At 36.4% G+C, this 18,713-nt stretch overlaps 1 pseudogene; it reads left to right on the top strand.

Moving 5' to 3' along the window:
• Nucleotides 1–16,447: 16,447 nt before the first annotated feature.
• On the top strand, nt 16,448–17,409 carry LOC101446389 (olfactory receptor 7A17-like; annotated as a pseudogene).
• Nucleotides 17,410–18,713: the final 1,304 nt, after the last annotated feature.

Here is an 18,713-nt window from a genome sequence, read left to right as displayed (position 1 = left end):
TTATACTGTAACAAGTCACCTTCATGGGGAACCTGCTTATTATCCAGGCCATCATCTCAGACCTCCACCTCCACTCACTCTTGTACTTCTTCCTCTCAAACCTGACTTTTAGAGATATTTATGTCTTCCCCAGGACTGACCCAAAAATGCTGTTAAGCATAAGGACAGAAATCAAAATCATGACTTATGAAAACAGGCAGAATCAGATGTATTTTTACCTGTTTTTTTTTTTTTAATTGTAGACAACCTACCCTTGACTGTGATGGCCTATAGCTGCTTCTTGGCCAATTGTCACTCCCTGCACTGCACAGTCACCATGGACCCCAGTCGTGCCCTCCTCCTGCTGGCATCCTGGGTATTGAGTGATCTTGAATCTCTTTTACACTAATTAATGGTTCTGCATTGACTTTTCATTTACTTATTTTTTACTCTTTTAAAAAATCACAGATCAATTTTATTGATATGTATTATTAAAGTATACAATTCATCCAAGTGTAAAATCAATGGTATATAATATAATCAATTGGTGGTGCATTCATTACTTTAATCATCATCATAACATTTTCATTATTTTAATAATAATAATAACCTAAAAAGAGAAAAAAAATTCTTTACTTCTCTGTCTCTCTATACTTCCCCTGCTGTATATAACTGCTATTTCTGGCTATTCTTGCACATTTATTGATTTATTTGTAAGCAGTATTTTTTTAGGTATATTCACATACCATACAATCTCCCCAAAATGTATAATCAATGGATTTTATTATAATTAGAATATAGTGTGTTCATCACCACAAAAAATGTTGAACAATTACTCCAAAATGAAAAAATCCACACCCCTTAGCAGTAACCTCTCCATCTCTCTACCCTTCCCCAGCTTTAAATAGCCACTGATCTAATTTCATCTTTATACAAAAATTTCTATTTACATTTTAAATAAATGGAATTATACAATACATAATTCCTTGTATCTGGTTTCTTTCACTTAACATAATGTTTTTTTTTGTTTGAAATTAACACCTTGTAGTATTAACATATAATGGTTCAGTTTCAAAGAAAATGTCATATATGCAATTTTACTCATATTCGTATTTCACTTTCAATTTTACTATGTTATATAGTCCCATGTTACATTGTTTAGCTTTCCTTTTAGTAATATACCTAAGATGCATTCTTAAGCATAGCTCTTCACCCTGAATTTGTGATTCTGATCTTTTAAACCTGCCCGTTGGACTGCAAATCCACCCCTTCCAAATGTCATTTGTACACATGAAATCATCATTTCTCCTTGTCAAGATCATTTTGAATCTCAATTTTGTCATCCAATATATTAACTATCCTGTTCCTCTCTGTGTCATCCATAAGTGTGCTGAGCTGGACACTTGCATTTTCATCTAAGTCATTGATAGAAACATTGCATGGCCAGGGCTGAGTCACAAACTCAAAGCTTCTGCCTGGAAGATATCAGCTTTTTCATCACACCTCTTTGGATGTAATAAGTCACTAGTTATGAATCCTCTAAGCAGGGCCATGACATAGCTCAGATTTCTTCATTACATCCACAAGGATAATATGAAAAACTGTTCTATAACTATTCTAAATATTTCTCTATTAGAACACCAGTAAGTCCTCTTTAACACATATTTTATTCCTCCATCCTGTGAACCATGGGTTGGTAATGTCCACTCCACCTCTAAATCAAGAGGGGGCTTAGATCCCACAAGAATGATGGATGCAATTCTCCTGGTTGCAGTTATAGACTCTCTTGGTTCCCTGGAGTAGTGGTTGACCATCTTCACCTCCCTATTACATGACATTGGTGTGGCCAATGAACTGGAGTGTATGTGTTGCAAATCTACTGAGAATCAGGGGCAAGTTAGCACATGGATGGTCCAGAGATTCAGTCTCCCGAGCATATACCGATAACAGAACCAACGACAGGATCAGTAAAAGTGACAGAAGAGGCATGTATAGAGGGGTCACAACTGAGTCCAACTCCATCATACTCAGGAACACAAATTTCAAAGAAGTTATAACTGGCAAGGCACTGAACTCTGAAGGCATCTGCCATGACCATAGAACATGTGTGTCTCCATAGCCCTCAGGAGCACAAACACCTAGGGTTTTATGTTTTGCCTGTCTCTGGGACCCTACTGAAACCTGCATAAGTGCCACTCCTTGATGACCTCTCAACTCACTTTGAAGTCTATTAGCCATATAAACTCATTTGTCTTTACTATCTCCCACTTATATTCAAGGCCTTTTTCTAGTTGCATTACCAGCTCATGCTTGGAAGTAATCCCTTGGTGCCAGGGATGCTCATCCCTGGGAGTCATGTCCCATGCTGGGGGGAAGGTAAGGCATTTACATGCTGAGTTGGGCATAGGGAGTGGCCACAATTTATCAAAGCAGATGCTCTCAAGAGGTAACTGTTTGGGACCCTGCAGCTGTAGGCCTACTTGAAATTTCAACCACACAGGCTCATAAGCATAGTCATCGGTTTCAAGGGTACATCGGTGGACCATCCTTCTTCACTTGACTTTGCCAGTGAACTTGGAGGATTGTTGCTGTTCCACTGGGGAATTTGACAGAGCTCCCCTGGATGGGAACTCAGCACTCCCTCAGTTGTGTGTAACTCAACCTACTATAACAATACCCAATGAAAATTTGAACATATTTATACACACTATGCCATGGAGAACTACCTCCTATTCATACATCCCCCATCCATGCCACCACACACCAGTGATCCTCCCCTGCCATAGTTGAACCCTTCTGTGATCCAAAAATTGTTAAAAATTTAAGCCTAATATATTGCCAAACTCAGTTATTAGGAAAATGAAATAGAAAAGAGAGGTTTAAAAATTAGAAAGAGAATACATAATATATAAAAACTAAAATAAAGTAAAAAAAAATTGGATTAGTAAAAAATGAAAAATATCATAAAACATTGTTTTTGATATTTTGCCTTTCATCACTGTAATAGATGTTGCCCTGCATCCACACAGTGCAATGCAAACTTTTCCATTCTTTCCTCAGTGTCTATATAATTTTTGAAAAATTTTATAATGTCTACAAAAAAGTTTTAGCTCACAGTAAAGTCACATTTAGAATATAGGGGACTCCCATATACCGAACATCAAACCCTTTTCCCCCTTCCCCAGCAATGATCTTTTTACATGTAAATGTTATATTTGTGACAGCTGATGTACAGATATTGAAATAAAGCTACTAACTGTGGTTCCATTATGGTTTACATTTTGGTTTATATTTTAAACTTTTATAAAATTTTGTTTGCATTGACTTTTTTTTACAAAGTTGGGAAACTCCCACAATTTTCTGTGAAGTCAGTCAGGTATTCCAACTTGCTTGTTCTGGCACTTTTTTCAATGACCTAGTGATATATAATGAAACTGGAATTATGAGTGGTATTCCATTCACTGTGATCCTTTTCTCTTACTCTAAGAGTTTATTCTTCATTTTGATAATTTCAACAGCTGAGGGCAAGTATAAAGCATTTATAATTTGTAAGTCTCACCTCTCAGTAATGTCCTTAATTATGATGCATGTCTTAGAGTGCATCTTAGTTCCCGTTACACAAAACTCAAGGGTAAATGCAATGCAATCATGTAGATTCAATAGTGTATGCCATATGTACTTATATTTTAGTGTTTTTTTGAAGAGAGTGATAGTCTACCTCTTTCAAAATTCCCAAAGAAATTTCCTATTTCCTTTTGAATATACCTAGTTGGTATAATGGTTATTAGGAAAAGATCTTTTGTTGACCATGTCACCAGTGAGTGATGGCGAATGTTGCAACTCTGCCATGTCTTCCTAGGTTTCTAATTACTTCCAAGTTAATCCTCCTCCTATTTTTCTCTCAAGAAAATGATCTTGGACTTAATCAGCGAAATTTTAATCCTCTTCAAATCCATTAAAATAAGTGGTAACAAAAGTGATTCAAGCTGAACTGAGAGTATAAATATGTTCTCATGGAAAACAAATTTTATTCTTGAAAAATCTATAAATTATTGAATAAAAAGTCATCCAAATGTCTTTTATCTGTGAAACTTAAGTGCAGTTTTGGGTTGTGCTTAAATGTAATACTTAAAGAGAGTCATTTAAATATAGATTATAACAAAAGACACGTCCATGAATTGAGTGACAGATAAACACTGGGTTACAGAAAAAAATACTGTAATTTTTCCTGGAAAAATGGGAGACATGATTGCTGGCTTCAAAACTTAAAATGTGCCTTATATAGAAAGAGGAGAGGACTCATTTTGTCTGAATTCTGTTCTGTTCTACTGTATTGTATCATGTAAATTCAATACTAATTTACTGGGGCTCTACAATGTGAAATTTAGAAAAGATGAATGCTTACAGTTGATGAATAATTGTAAAGAAAGGGGAAGTCAGAATAAAATCATACAGGCTCAGGGAACACTACTGAAACAAGTTACAGAGGAAAGCAGTAACAGAGTCCTTTCACCATATAATATACCATAATAATATAGCCATGGTCAATGTGTGTATATATCAAACACACGAGCAGAAACTTTCTCTCCCACTGCTAAAACAAGAGGTTCCAAGGGAAGCAAATGGATAGAATATGAATATTGCATGAGAAGTTCTGGGATTTCATCCCCTAATGTCTTCCAATAATCTCAACATTCTATTTACCCATCACTTCCAAATCACCCTTCTCTAAACAATTGAAAGCACCCAGGTAGCTATGAGATGCATCAACCAAACTATGTCTACATATCTGTTTCATCTCATTGAGTTTCCAGAATGCACAAATTTTGTATTTATCTATTATACAAGGAGGAAAGTGCCAGTGGAACAAAAATGTTACTGGAAAGAACCAGAGAAGTTCTGTTGTGCTGTGGGTCATAAATAACATGGAAGGGAGTGCTTTACTGAAACAGAGTAATAGTCAGACGTAGTAAAAGTACACAGATATAAATTTATTTTATTTTCTAATTTCTTTTTCAGGATGGAGGTTTTGGTTTCTATTGTACCGAAACTTCTCTGAGTTACCCTATATAGTTTAATTTTCATCATTTTATACTTCAAACTTAAAGGTTCTATTTAATTCATTATTGTAATATGTATGCCATTTAAGATACTTACAGAATTCTTTTTAATTTTCTAAAACTCATTAAAAGGAGTTGTTTCATGATCTTTGTCTGAATAACCTCAACGTCTGCAACTTTAATGACTTTTTACTACCATCTGGTTTTCTTCTAGCTCTTAGAGATGGTATCTTATTTTCCTAAAGCCTGTGGTAAATTTTTAAATGTGCTCCTTTTGACTAGTTGAGCCTGCAGTTGTCAGAATTTTTGGCTGTCTAGGTTGAAGAGAGGGGATTTACATTTGATTTCATTTTGCCATGAGTGAGCCTGAAACATCTACTGTTTACTTTTCCACCTAGGGCTGTTAAGGCGGTAGTGGTGCTGTCATTTGAGAGTAAATTCTGGCTTGTTATTCAGAGGCAATTCCCAGCAGTTAACACTAGGGTCAGGGCAAGTGTGCGGTTTGATACCAATTTTCGATTAGTGTGTTTACACATCGTTAACATTTAGAATGCATTTAAAATTCTAAGAATGCCACTTTTAGCCAGGCATCTTACCAGAGTTTCCACTTAGGAAAGGTTTGGACTTTGTGTTCATATGGAATCCACTTCACTAACATAGAATCTCAAGATTTTCTGTGTGGACAGTCTGTCAAACTTCAGCTGGCATTTGAACTCATCTACCCAAGAAAGTTCCTATTATCATTTACTTTGTTAATAAATTAACTCATTAAGTCAGACTTGATTAGTGATGAATTTCAAATATATTCGGACATTTGTAGCTATGGGTGCATATATTAAAAAAGAAGAAATGTCACAAATCAATAGCCTAGTTCTGGAGAACTAGGAAAAATAGGCAAAAAGAATCTAAAGCTAACAGAAGGAAGCAGATAATCAAGATTAAGAGCGGGGGACAAATGAAATAGAGAAATAGAAAACCAATTGAGAGAACCAATGAAACTAAGAGTTGGTTCTTGGAAAAAATCAATAAAATTGCCAACATTTATTTAGATAGAAAAAGAAAGCAAACAAGAAGATACAAATTACTGAAATCCAAAATGAAATTGGGGGCATTGCTAGATACTGCAGATATTAAATGGATTATAAATTAATTCTCTGAACAATTGTACGCCAGTAATTGAGATAATCTAGGAGAAATTGATGAATTTCTAGAAACGCACAATTTACCTAAATAAACAAGAGTTTCAATAATCAATCTAAACTTTCCAAACAGAGATGTTCAGGAAGACAGCATCAATTGTCTATTTTGCTACACAATCAAAGAATTAATTCCAATACTTCTCAAATTCCTTCAAACTGAAGATTAGGGATCGCTTCCTAATTCATTCTATGAAGCTAAAATGACTATGATTCCAAATTTACATATGACCTCCAAAGGAAAGGAAACAAAGGACCAATTCCCTAATGATTATTGTTGCAAAAACCCTCAAAAAAACCTAGCCTATCAGATCCAACAAAATATTATAAGAATTATCCACCATAACTAAGTGATATTTTTCCCCAGATTGAAAGGATATCAAACACAAGAAATTGATCAACGTAGTAGCACACATTAATAAATGAAGGGGTAAATCATATGAATATCTTCTTTGATGCAGGAAATACATTTGACAGAATCAAATGCCCATTCGCAATAAAACTTCTCAGAAAAATAAGAAAATAAGGTAATTTCCTCAAGATGAAAAAGGTAATAACACAAAAACTGAACTAATCATATACTCAATGCTGAAAGTTTGTAAACCATCACTTTGAGGTCTGGAACAAGACAAGAATGCCTGCTTTCACTATTGCTATACAGCATTGTACTCAAGGTACTTGACAAAGGAATTAGGCAATAAAACTAAATGAGAGGTTTAGAATTAGGAAGGAAGAAGTGAAACTATATTCAGCAATGGCATTATCCTTTATACAGAGAATATCAAATCTTCCACATGAAAATTTCTAGAGCTCATAATGAATCCAGCAAAACATAAGTTATGAGATTAAAATGCAAAAATGTTTGTTTCATAAACTATCAAAGAATATTCCAATTGGAAATTTTAACAAAATCATTCACAATGGCATCTAATGGAATAAAGTACCTACAAATAATTTTAAATGAAGATGTGAATGACTTGTATATTGAAAATTAGAAAACCCGGTTGCAAGAAATTAGAGAATACCTGAGTAAATGGGGAGATATCCTGTATTCACAGACAGGAAGAAATAAATTCTTAAGTTAACACTACTATCCAAAAAGGCATATTGCTTCAGCCTAATCCCTACCCATGTCCTGGGAGTGATTTTGGCAGAAACAGAAAAGCCACTCCTAGTTCATATGGCATTACAATTCACTAGGACTGCAGTACACTTCAGGGTGTTGTCTTTATTTTCATTTCTCTTTCATTTCATATCCTGTTTGGATAGTGAACAGTTGGAAAGGATGAAACACATGTTAACTTTTCTTCATCTCCAGAACATATTTGAAAACTTACCATACAGTATTGCTGATTAAATATTTGTTGAATGCCTGAGAAAGCAAATGGTTTTGTGAGTTGAACAGATATTGCTAACTACAAGAGAGAAAGGAGAAGCAGTGAGGCAAGGGGAAGTACCCTTGAGAGAGGGCAGCCTCCCATATCAGAACCAAATCCAGAGGAGACAGATCGGAGACAGAAGATATTTTAGTGTACCAAGAATCGCTCTCCACAAAGTCATAGAGAAATCATTTTGGGAAACTTTGCAATATTAGAGTTGAGTTCTAAAGGGAGGTGATCCCCTGTGAGGAAGAATTTCCTAGAATAAAAGGTAATCAAGAAGCCCTCTAGAAGTCTCCCAAGGGTCAAAACACATGCAAGTTTGCTTTTTTTTCCTCTCTTTCCTCCAGAGAATTAAATATCTCAGGGATTAAAGAGACAAAAGAATACTTCATTAATGTGACTTACGCGAGTGAAATCCTAAAGGCACAGAAACTCTAAATACTTCCTCTACACCCTCTTAAGTGTGCTTTACTAATTCCTGTTTATGAGAAATCACACTTGTGTCTACCAGACACCTCGTGAGTGGTTTCATTTACCTTCTCTTCCTGAGAGCAGAGCTTCCAACCTCATCCCTTATCCACTAAGTTTCTGCATTAGTGAACTCAGATCCTGCCTTGATAATTTCTGGTGAGTCACAAAATATTCACAGGTGCTGGGGAATGTATTTGGGGCATCAATAGGTTATGCACATAAAGAGTACTTAAAATACAAAGTTTTGCCTTAAAAAGCCTGAATATAGAGGGATTAAACAGATACAACAAACTATCTTCATTCTACATTCTGTCTCCTCTGGCATTAGCTCTCACTCATAGAACTTCCTTCTCTCTGCAGTTTCTTTCTTTCACACTGCTTCTTTGTATAAAATTGTTGCAAACATCTATTTAAACACATTCATTCTTTTTGAATTTTAGTCATTCTACAAATATTTAGTCATGAAATATTTCATATTAGGCATGAAATATTATTTTGGGAATAAAGAAATTAGTAAGACCTTTTTCCTTATCTCAAAGTGACCACATGCAAGAGAAATAGAAATGAGTACACGCAATATCCTGTAGTGGCACTATCATCCTAGTAAAATGGATCCAAACATTAGGACTTCTCTTGTGGAGGTTGGTGAAGGCTTCACAAAGGACCTGGTAATTGTATTGAGTTGACAAGGAGGATTTGGAGTAATTCCAGTAGGAGAAAGGGGTAGAAGCATACTAAGAAGAGTTGACATGTATAAAAATGTGGGATCAATATACCATGATGCTTAGTGAGTTCTGAATAATATTTCTTAATAGCTGATTAACAATGAAGATAAGGGAAAGAACGGTGTTCCACCAGCCTAGCAAATTTGGCAGAAGCCAGATTGCAGAGAACAAGGGGTTTTGCCCACAAGATGGATATTTATATTTGAAGTATTGGGAGTCAGTATGGGGTTTATGACAAGTGATGCTCATGAAAATTCTTTCCCTGTGTAAAGCTCACTCTGGGTTTATGTAACTATTACTGTTGCCAGAACCCTGCACAGAATACTAAAGTTGGAAATAGCATAGTGGAATTGGGAAGGAGGTGTAGGGAAGAATCTGTATGGGGCAAAATCACAATGAAAAAAATATTCATTGTTGTACTAGACACAATGTCAGACTTTTTATATTCATTATTTTATTTATTCTTTAAAATACACTGTGAAATCATTTTTCACATTCTGATTTATTGGAGGAAGAATGGGCAGCTTACAGAAATGTGATATTCTTCGCAAGGCATGCAATTGTGTCTGGACTGAATCTTGAAGTTAGATAATATAGGATTTTGACTAATAATTTATTTTGTAATAAATTTAATATTTTAGAACAGTGTTATATTTATGGAAAAATTGCAAGGGGAGTAAAGAAGGTTTCCAAGAACCTGTCACCTACTTTCCCCTATTCTTAATAGCTCCCAACCAACATAGCACATTATATTTATTTGTCATAAAAAAATTCTTAGGCACTTGCTGGCAGTAACAGCTTCTCAGAATCTCCTCAATTTTGGTGACCTGGATACTTTTTAGGCAAGCCATTTAGGTATTTTTTTTCTTTATATCTTTTTGAAGATATATAGATCACAAAAAAATGTTACATTAAAAAATTAAAGACATTCCCACAAAATCTACACCCCACACCCCCACAGCTCCTACATCAACAACCTCTTTCATTATTGTGGCACAGTCATTTCATTTGGTGAATAAATTTTGGAACACTGCTGCACTGCATGGATTATAGTTTATACTGCAATTTACACTCTCCCCCAGTACATTCAGTGGGGTATGACACTATATATAATGTCCAGCACCTGTCCCTGCAATATCATTTAGTACAACTCCAAGTCCTGAAAATGCCCCCCATCACTGTGGCCACTTTCTCCACATAAATGCTACAGTTTCTTCCGTTACTACTCATGATAACTCTGTAGTAGAATATCAGTAAGTCCACTCAAATGCTTATTTTATTCCCCCATCCTGTGGACCCTGGGATGGTGATGTCCAGTCCACCTCTAAATCGAGAGGAGGCTTAGATCCCTCATGGCTGGTGGATGTGATTCTCCTCCTTGTAGTTGCAGGCACTCTCGTGTCCCTGGTGTGGTGGTTGACCATCTTCACCTCCTTGTTAGCTGCCAGTTGGGTATTTTGTAAAATGTTCCTTAGTCCAAATTTATCTGATGCTCTTATCATGATTAGACTGAATTTATGGGATTTGGAAGGAGAAACGAGACATAAAATGCCAGGTTCATCACATCATATCCAGGGTGCATCCTGTCATTGTGAGTTATCACTGCTGATGCCGTCCTCGACTGACAGTGTACTGAGGTTCCTTCCTTATAAAGTTCCTTATTTCTCTGCCTTCCATTCATAACTTTGGAAAGTAGTCACTATGTGAAGCCCACATTCAGGAGTGGGATTTTTCCACCATGGACTTGAGAGAGCAAATCTGCATAATTTTTGGAATTCTTCTAGGAGGTAGAGCTCTTTTTTTTAAATCAAAAATTTATTTATATCAAGATTGACTCATGATGTTTATTTTATACTTTGGGTTGTGATAAAATATTATTTTATTTTGTTGTTATTTTATCCCAATTTGGCCATGGGACCAGTTTCAGCTGTGCCCTGTGTCTTTTTGATGTTATCCCCATCACTGAAGATTTTATTTTATCAACCGCATACTTTCTGGATCTACAAGATGCTCCAGGCTCATTTTGCATATTTCTTGTCAAAAATCCTGCAGTCAACTATTTCTCCAAGAAGATTAATACTTGAGAATGGCATTCAAATACAAAGTCTGGGCACTGTAAGGTCCTTGCTACCGGGCCCTATCCAGTGAGTTTCTAAGGAAATAAATATATATACACACACACTATCCTGTGTATATAAACATTCCTCTCAATATTTCTACATGTAATCCACGTGTACCTATATTTACCTATACAGCCGTTAATACTGATGTTTCTAACTCTAAACCAGTAACACAGAACAGTTCCATTAACTACCTTTTGTTTATCTGTAACCTCCCATGCTACAGTGAGAAGCATGTGGCCACATTTGCCACCCATTTACTTGATTGCTTGATACCAGTGTACATGTATAGAAGTAAAAGTTTTGTTAATCCATACCCTAATTGGATACAACTTGTTCAACTAGAGTACTGTACTTATGTACAGTGTCCATTGGCTTCACTTTACAAACTCCATTCATATACAAAATTAATATTTCAGCAACTTTCCTCCCATACCCTTCAGAGAGCGCATTTCATACATTTGTAATACAGTTAGTTTTTTGAACATTTTGCATATCTTGAAAATGAATTTTTATTTTCATACATTAATGTTCCCTCTTTGTGTTGTCAAGGTCAGTGGGTTTTGACAAATGCATGTGACTGCAATTAATTATAACACAGAATAGTTTCACTACTCTAAAAATTCCCCTGTACTTCACTTATTCAGCCCACCTGTTCTCTCCCAAAGCCCCTGTTGTTTCATCGTATCCAGAATTCATAAAATAGTTTAATATACATATGTCTCATTTTAGACTGGGTTCTTTAGCAACAACCTTTTGAGACTCACCCTTGTCATTTTAGTATATTTTTGTGCATGCTTGTTTGCAGTCTGTTTGTCATCTTGGTTAGGATTTTCTTCAGATCCTTTGCACATTTATAAATTGGGCAATTACGTTTTTATTGTTGGCTTTCAAAATTATTTGAATTTTGAGTACAAATATTTTATCAGATATGTGTTTGCAAGTATTTTCCCCAAGTCTGTTAACTTTCTTTTCATTCCCTTATCCATTTCTTTCACAGAGCAGTTGTATTATATTATCATAAAGAACAACTTACAAATTTTATTTTGTCATGGGTTATGCTTTGGGTGCTATATCAAAACACTAATCACCAAACCACTGACCCCTTGATTTTCTTGTGTGTTTTATTGTAGAAGTTTTATACTATGCATTTAACATGTAAGTGCATGATTCATATTGGGTTAATTTTTTTGAAATGTATACAGTCTGAAATGTATACAGTCTGTGCCTAAATTACATTTTTATTTGGCATGTGTGCATCCCATTTTTCCAGAACCATTTGCTGTAAAGACCACATTTTCTCCATTGAATTTTACTTTCTCTTTTGTCACAGATCACTGGACTACATTTGTGAGATCTATTTCTGGCTTCTCTAACTTTAGTTTTTGTGCCTCCTTCAACAAGACAGCACTGTTGATTATTGTGTTTTTTTAGTAACTCTTGAAGTCACTTAGTTTGGTCCCACAATATTGTTCTTCTTCCTCAGCATTGATTAGGCTATCTAAGTAATATCAGGTGGAATACGACCTACTACTTTGATTTTCTTCTATAGTATTATATTGGCTATGTAGGTTTTTTGCCTTTCCATATAAGCTTTAGAATTTGTGTATCAGTATCCTCAAAATAACTTGTTTGTTTTTAGAAGTGGCTTGAGTTGAACATAAAGATCAAGTTTGAAGGAAATACCATTTTAGTAACATTCGATCTTACAGACTTTATAACAGAATGCATCTAATCAATTAATTAATTATTTTAAACTTCTTATAGTAACCTTTATACAAACCTGAAATAACCATTTTATCTACTTTCAAGTCTACAATTTGGTAATATTTAGTACATTCAGAATATTGTGCTACAATCACCAAAATCCTTTACATCAACATTTCATCACAAGTTAAAAAAATGACAATTCAAAATGTTGAATAAAATAAATTCTAAGAAAATTGTATGGGGAAGTATTGCCATGAGGATATCTTTACAGTTATGGACAAGGGTGGCTAGTTAGAAACAGCATCAAAGGGTTGTTGGACATTTGGTTTTCCCTGGTATTTTTAGAAAAAGAACTCTAGATCTATCTATATGTAATAAGAAATAATTAATATAGCGTATTTACACTCTGTTAGGCACAGGGCTCCTGTCCTATACTTCACTTTCCCTTAACAATCAGTCATTTTATCTTAGGACAAAATTATCTTCTTCATGCTTAACAATAAAAACACATAAATATGCTCTAAAATTCTTTTATAAAAATGATAGAATATACTCTACAAACAAAATTATCAAAAAGTTTTTGGGAATTTTCTCCAAGTAAAATTTTTATGACATAAATTATCGGTAACACTAAACAAACTTGTCAGGATAATGATTCAGTTTTGTTATATGCAAATACAGTTTTTCTGTATTTCTAATACTACTTAGTAGCACGCAATATTAAAAAGCGTTTTTTTTTGTTTGTTTTTTTTTGTTTTTTTGGAAACTACTTGGCAGGGAGACTGGCTTCTATCAGAACTAAGCCATTAGTTTATCAGGACTAAGCCAATTAAGTGCAGGCTTACAAACATCTAGCATATTTCTACTTTGCTATCATAGAGTTGTCCTGTTCAAAAGTTACAAAACTTTAACAGCACTAATTTTATCAATGTGTCTATTTAGACCCAAATAGAATCAGCAAGGGAACAAAACAGAGAGCATTACTGTTGTAAAGCTTTCTTACTTCTCCAGCATCTACACTAATTCTATCAGGTCCACACCATCTAGGTGGCATGGGGATTACAGGTTACAGAGTTGTTCTGGGAATATTTTTTGTTTCTTGTTTCATTTTGTTTTGTTTTAATTTCAGCAAGCTCTTTAGCAGGATATTTTTTCACAAGCATGGTTTCACTGGCAAGCATCCTATTTAGCACATCTCTTCGTGTGGGATATAGTGTCTGAGATTTAGCTTTTTTCAAGTTTCTGTGCTTTTTTGCTTCTGTTGGAACTGTTTATTTGTGTTTTCTAAATTCTCAAATAAACAAAATGTGAATAAAGCTTAAAGTATTGTTAAAGTAGCATTTCTTTTTGAGTTGAACTGTGATTGTTTTTGTGGTGGGCAGCAATGATAAAAATTTTAGTATTTTGGATTTTCAGATTGATAGAGTTTGGTGGAAAAAAGGAGAGTAGGGGAGGAGGGTGTTGATAGGTCTGTTAGAGAAAGGGTGTCATGTATAATTGAGGAGAAGGAACAAGAATTTGTGATCTGAGCCTGATTAAAATGTTTCTTTTAAGGATTGAGCCGTTTAGTGGGGGAGCATTAAAAAAATGAATGGGTGAACAGGTGACCTTTTTAGTGAGTACAGTAAAAGAAAGGTTATAAAACTATTTCATTTATCTCCACCATTGAAATTGAGGTGTGAGTTAAGGGTCCGGGTAATTCGAGAAGGGCAGCGTAAGTCATTTCCATATTAATAAGAAATGAAATTGGCTTACTGCCACCTTCAGAGTTACCTGAGGTTCTGCTTTGGAGTGGACATGGAGACCTGCATGTTCCCTGGGGATCTTCAGTCATCCACTGCTACTCCCAGAAGGTCTGGGAGGTTGAATCTGGAGTTGGGTCTGTCTTGGTCACCAGTGCCCTCTGGCCTTGAGATGACTGGGGACTATCAAACTTCCAGTGGATTCCCTGCTTGCACAGTGGACACAGCTGTGGAGGAGCTTGTGGGTTTGGGCTCTGCTTGACTCAGTGCCCAGCCTTTTTAGATTTGATGCATTGCTTCAGTCTGTTCTTTCCCACCGGCCTGGAGTAGCGTGGCTGCTGGGAATTCTGGAGTGTAGAGGATTTAAGACAAAGCTTTTTGGGGAGAACTGCCATGGCTCTGACAGGGCTGTTGGCAGCATTTTATTGGTTTAGGGTATTTGCGTGGATGGGGCCTTCAAGCCAAACACATTCTTTTCCTTCTGGGGATAACAGATGTAAAGAATGAAATGTTTTCCAAGTAAGGTCACAAAAGACTGTTAAATATGGAAATTCTTAGATACAATGAGAAGGATGAGAGTAATAAGATCTGAGATGGTGTTTAACCTGGGAGAGATCAGAGAGGGAGACGGGAACATGGGCACATATGGGGTTAGGTGAATCTGACTTGGAAGTGGAGTCAGGGGCTGGGGGAGTTTCTGGATGAGGGGAAAAAGCAGGAAGGGCAGAGGGTACCAGAGCAACAGGCAGAGTGGTCACATAGGTAGGGGAATACATTTGTGTACTAGATCAGAGGATGTTCTTGATGAGGTATTCATGATGCAAGAAGTTTTTCAGAGAGGAGAGTGAAGAAGGAGAATTTGAAAAATGGGAAAGAACTGACAGAAGGAGGGGAACTTGCACAGCTCAAAAATTGCTAGGCCATATGGAACCTTCTTACACTTGTTCAAGTGTTGACAAGAATTTTTGAGGCCTGGGAGAATTTGGGGATCTAAGGTCCCATTTTTGGCCATATTGATACTGTTGAGTTGATTATGACACTAGGCAGTGTTATAGTAGAAGATGAGCCTTTTCAGTCAGAGGTCATTTTCAAGACTGAGATCTTAAGATTTCAGAAGAGACACCCAAGGGGGGTGGTTTTCAGGAGGTGGATTGAGTGTTGCCCATTGGTTTAAAGAGATTTCAACAAGTCCTGAAGTGTCACTGGAAAACAGGGTGCATCTCATCCTGAGTCTCGTCAGATCAGACACAGAGCAGAGGATGAGAGGGAAGCATCCCTCAGTCTAGTCACTCCGTGGAACAAAGGGTCCTGGACCCTGAGGCAGCCGTCTACCCAGTGCTGTGGTTTTTGAGAGAGAAACATTGTCCTGGACAACAGAGAGCAGAGCAGAAGAGGGTGCTAGAAAGACAGGAAAAAGGTGGTACTCTTTAACCAGTTTTCTGTGAGAGTTTTCCTGGACAACTGAGAATGGAGGAGGGTATCAGAGTGAACAATTCTGCCAGTGTGGACAGAAAGGGATCAGACACCTGGGCTCCCATGATCTCAGCTTCCTGAGTTTCAACACCAAAATGTTAGGTTTGGAGGGAAGCAGAGGAAGGAAGATGTCTTAGAAATTAGACCTGGAGCCAATGAAGATTCAAGCAAAGCCTTTAATGAGCTTAGCAATTGGGCTGCATCAGAAATAGACAGCAGCAGCAAAGGAGGGGAGTGGGGGGCATTTATAATTTGTGCTGGGCGTAGACTACAAAGGGGATAGTTGTGATGTTTTGTGCTCACTTTGCAGGTTTAAGTTCAGGGTGTGATAGCTCATACAGGGTTTGTATTTTCACCCAAGTTGCTACTATTAGACTGGAATGTTTAGGAAAGGAGTTGGGAAGGAGCAGGGATTGGAGCTCTGGCTCCATATCAATTAGGAATGTGCACCTGCAAGAAAAGGTGTTAAGGAGGGAAGATGAAGAGAGCACTGGGCCTAACACAAACAATAGCATTTATGTTAATTTGGTGATAGCTGTTTTGACTAAATTTGCACTGCTCAGTTATCTTTGCTAGATGTTTCATCTACATGGAACCAGAAAACCAAACACGTGTTTCAAAATTTATCCTCCTGGGAATCTCTGAAGGTACAGAAATGCAGCCGCTCCTCTTTGGGACCTTCCTATCCATGTACCTGGTCACTGTCTTTGGGAATCTGCTCATCATCCTGGCCATCATCTCAGACTGCCACCTCCACACACCTATGTACTTCTTCCTCTCCAACCTGTCCTTTACGGATATCTGCTTCCTCTCTACTACCACCCAAAGATGCTGTTGGACATCCAGACACTGAGCAAAACCATATCTTATGAAAATTGCCTTAGCCAGATGTACTTTTTCCTGCTTTTTGCAGGATTAGACAACTTCCTACTGACTGTGATGGCCTATGACCGCTTCGTGGCCATCTGTCACCCCTTGTACTATACAGTCATCATGAACCACAGACTCTGTGGCCTTCTGCTGTTGGCATCCTGGTTATTGAGTGTTTCGGACTCTCTTTTACATGTCCTATTGTTTTTGAGATTGTCATTTTGTACAGAGTTGGAAATTCACCACTTTTTCTGTGAACTTAATCAAGTTGTTCAACTTGCTTGTTCAGGAAACTTCCTCAATTACTTAGTGATGTATTTTGCAACTGGACTTCTGGGTGTTATTCCACTCACTGGGATCCTTTTCTCTTACTCTAAGATTGTTTCTTCCATTTTGAGAATTTCAACAGTTAAAGGCAAGTACAAAGCATTTTCTACATGTGGGTCTCACCTCTCAGTTGTGACCTTGTTTTATGGTACAGGTCTTGGAGTGTATCTTAGTTCTGCTGCTTCTCAAACCTCAAGGGCAAGCACAATAGCCTCAGCCATGTACACGGTGGTCACTCCCATGATGAACCCCTTTATCTACAGTCTTAGAAACAAGGACATAAAGCAGGCCTTAAGAAAGCTTTCCAGGTAAGAGACACTCTCTCTATTAAAGTATCTTTTGCCTCAAGTTTAGAAATTTTCTCAAGATTAAGAGAAGCCAGACACTGGAAGATTTAAATCTAGATATTTTTATCACTTCATAGAGAGATAATCTGCTAAATGCCTAATTTCTAAAATTCTACATCTTTCTTCTCTAGTTTCTTTTAAAACATTTGAATTCTGAGATTGTATTGCCTCTTATTGAAGACAAAATCTCCTGCCTGAATTTCAGCTCTAAAAGATTTACCACAGGAAATTGGTACATATACAATTGTAGTAGGTGTTGGAAAAATGAACATGTACTGCAGTCTCGGCCAGATGAAATCAATTGTTCCTGTGATATATGGATTTGGTGAAAAACAGTTGTCAAGGTTTGTTTTGATTGACTTTAGGAAGAGATCACAGAACTGGAGTTAACATCTCATTAAGTTTGCAATAATCCACATTCCATCACACATATGTGCCTGTCTTATACACATTCAAGTTAAATTAGGTCAGATTGTAACAAATGTTAAACTTCTGATGATTCAAAAATTGAAAATGTCACTAATCTCAGTGATTCTTCCAAATATGCATTGTGCAGCTAAACAATTTTTTTGATAGGCAGAAAATTTTCTGGAAATTTCTCTTGTAGTTTCCTAAAATAATAATTCTTATTTACAGATCATAAAATGCAACATAAATAGAAATCAAAGAAGACTTAAAAAATTGGATGGATATCTGTGTTCACTGATTAGAATATAAATATCATGAAGATGACAATTGTATCCAAACTGATTTATAGTTTCAACACAATCACAGTAAAAACTCCAACAGCATTTCAAGTCCAAAGAATAGATCCTGCCACAGAAAGGCGTCTCTTTTTGAGGAACAGATCAACCCAGAAGAGGCTTTGGTTCAGGGGAGGAATTTCAGCCTTGAATATGTAAGATCTCTGGTTCAAAGCCTGGCTCCTCTTAGAGTAATGACCCACTGGGATATTAAACATCTAGTTGATATATTTATACAGGGAAAACAAAAACATTTTCCTTTTACTAGCTTCCCTTGGGCCCCTTATTTTTCCTAAAAAAATGAAAAAGTTTAATTTTGTTACAAAATTTAATGTAATTGTTTCACTAAAACCCACCTAAAAATTCAGAGAGATAGCTGCAGGATAATTGATTGTTTAACACCAGCATCCTGACAAGTTCCACAGGGCTATAGGAGAGAATTCTAGTTTTTCTTAAGGTTTGGTTGACTCCTTGCTTGAGGGCTTGTTTTGTTTGGTTTGTTTTCTTGTTTTTCCTTCTGCTTTATCGCCCATGCTTTTTTTTTCTTTTTTTCTGTTAGGTACTGTTG

Source organism: Dasypus novemcinctus, chromosome 30, assembly GCF_030445035.2.
Source record: "Dasypus novemcinctus isolate mDasNov1 chromosome 30, mDasNov1.1.hap2, whole genome shotgun sequence".
Taxonomy (NCBI): Eukaryota; Metazoa; Chordata; class Mammalia; order Cingulata; family Dasypodidae; genus Dasypus; species Dasypus novemcinctus.
The sequence above is the reverse complement of the archived record's forward strand: the minus strand, read 5'-3'. Positions and strand labels throughout refer to the sequence as shown.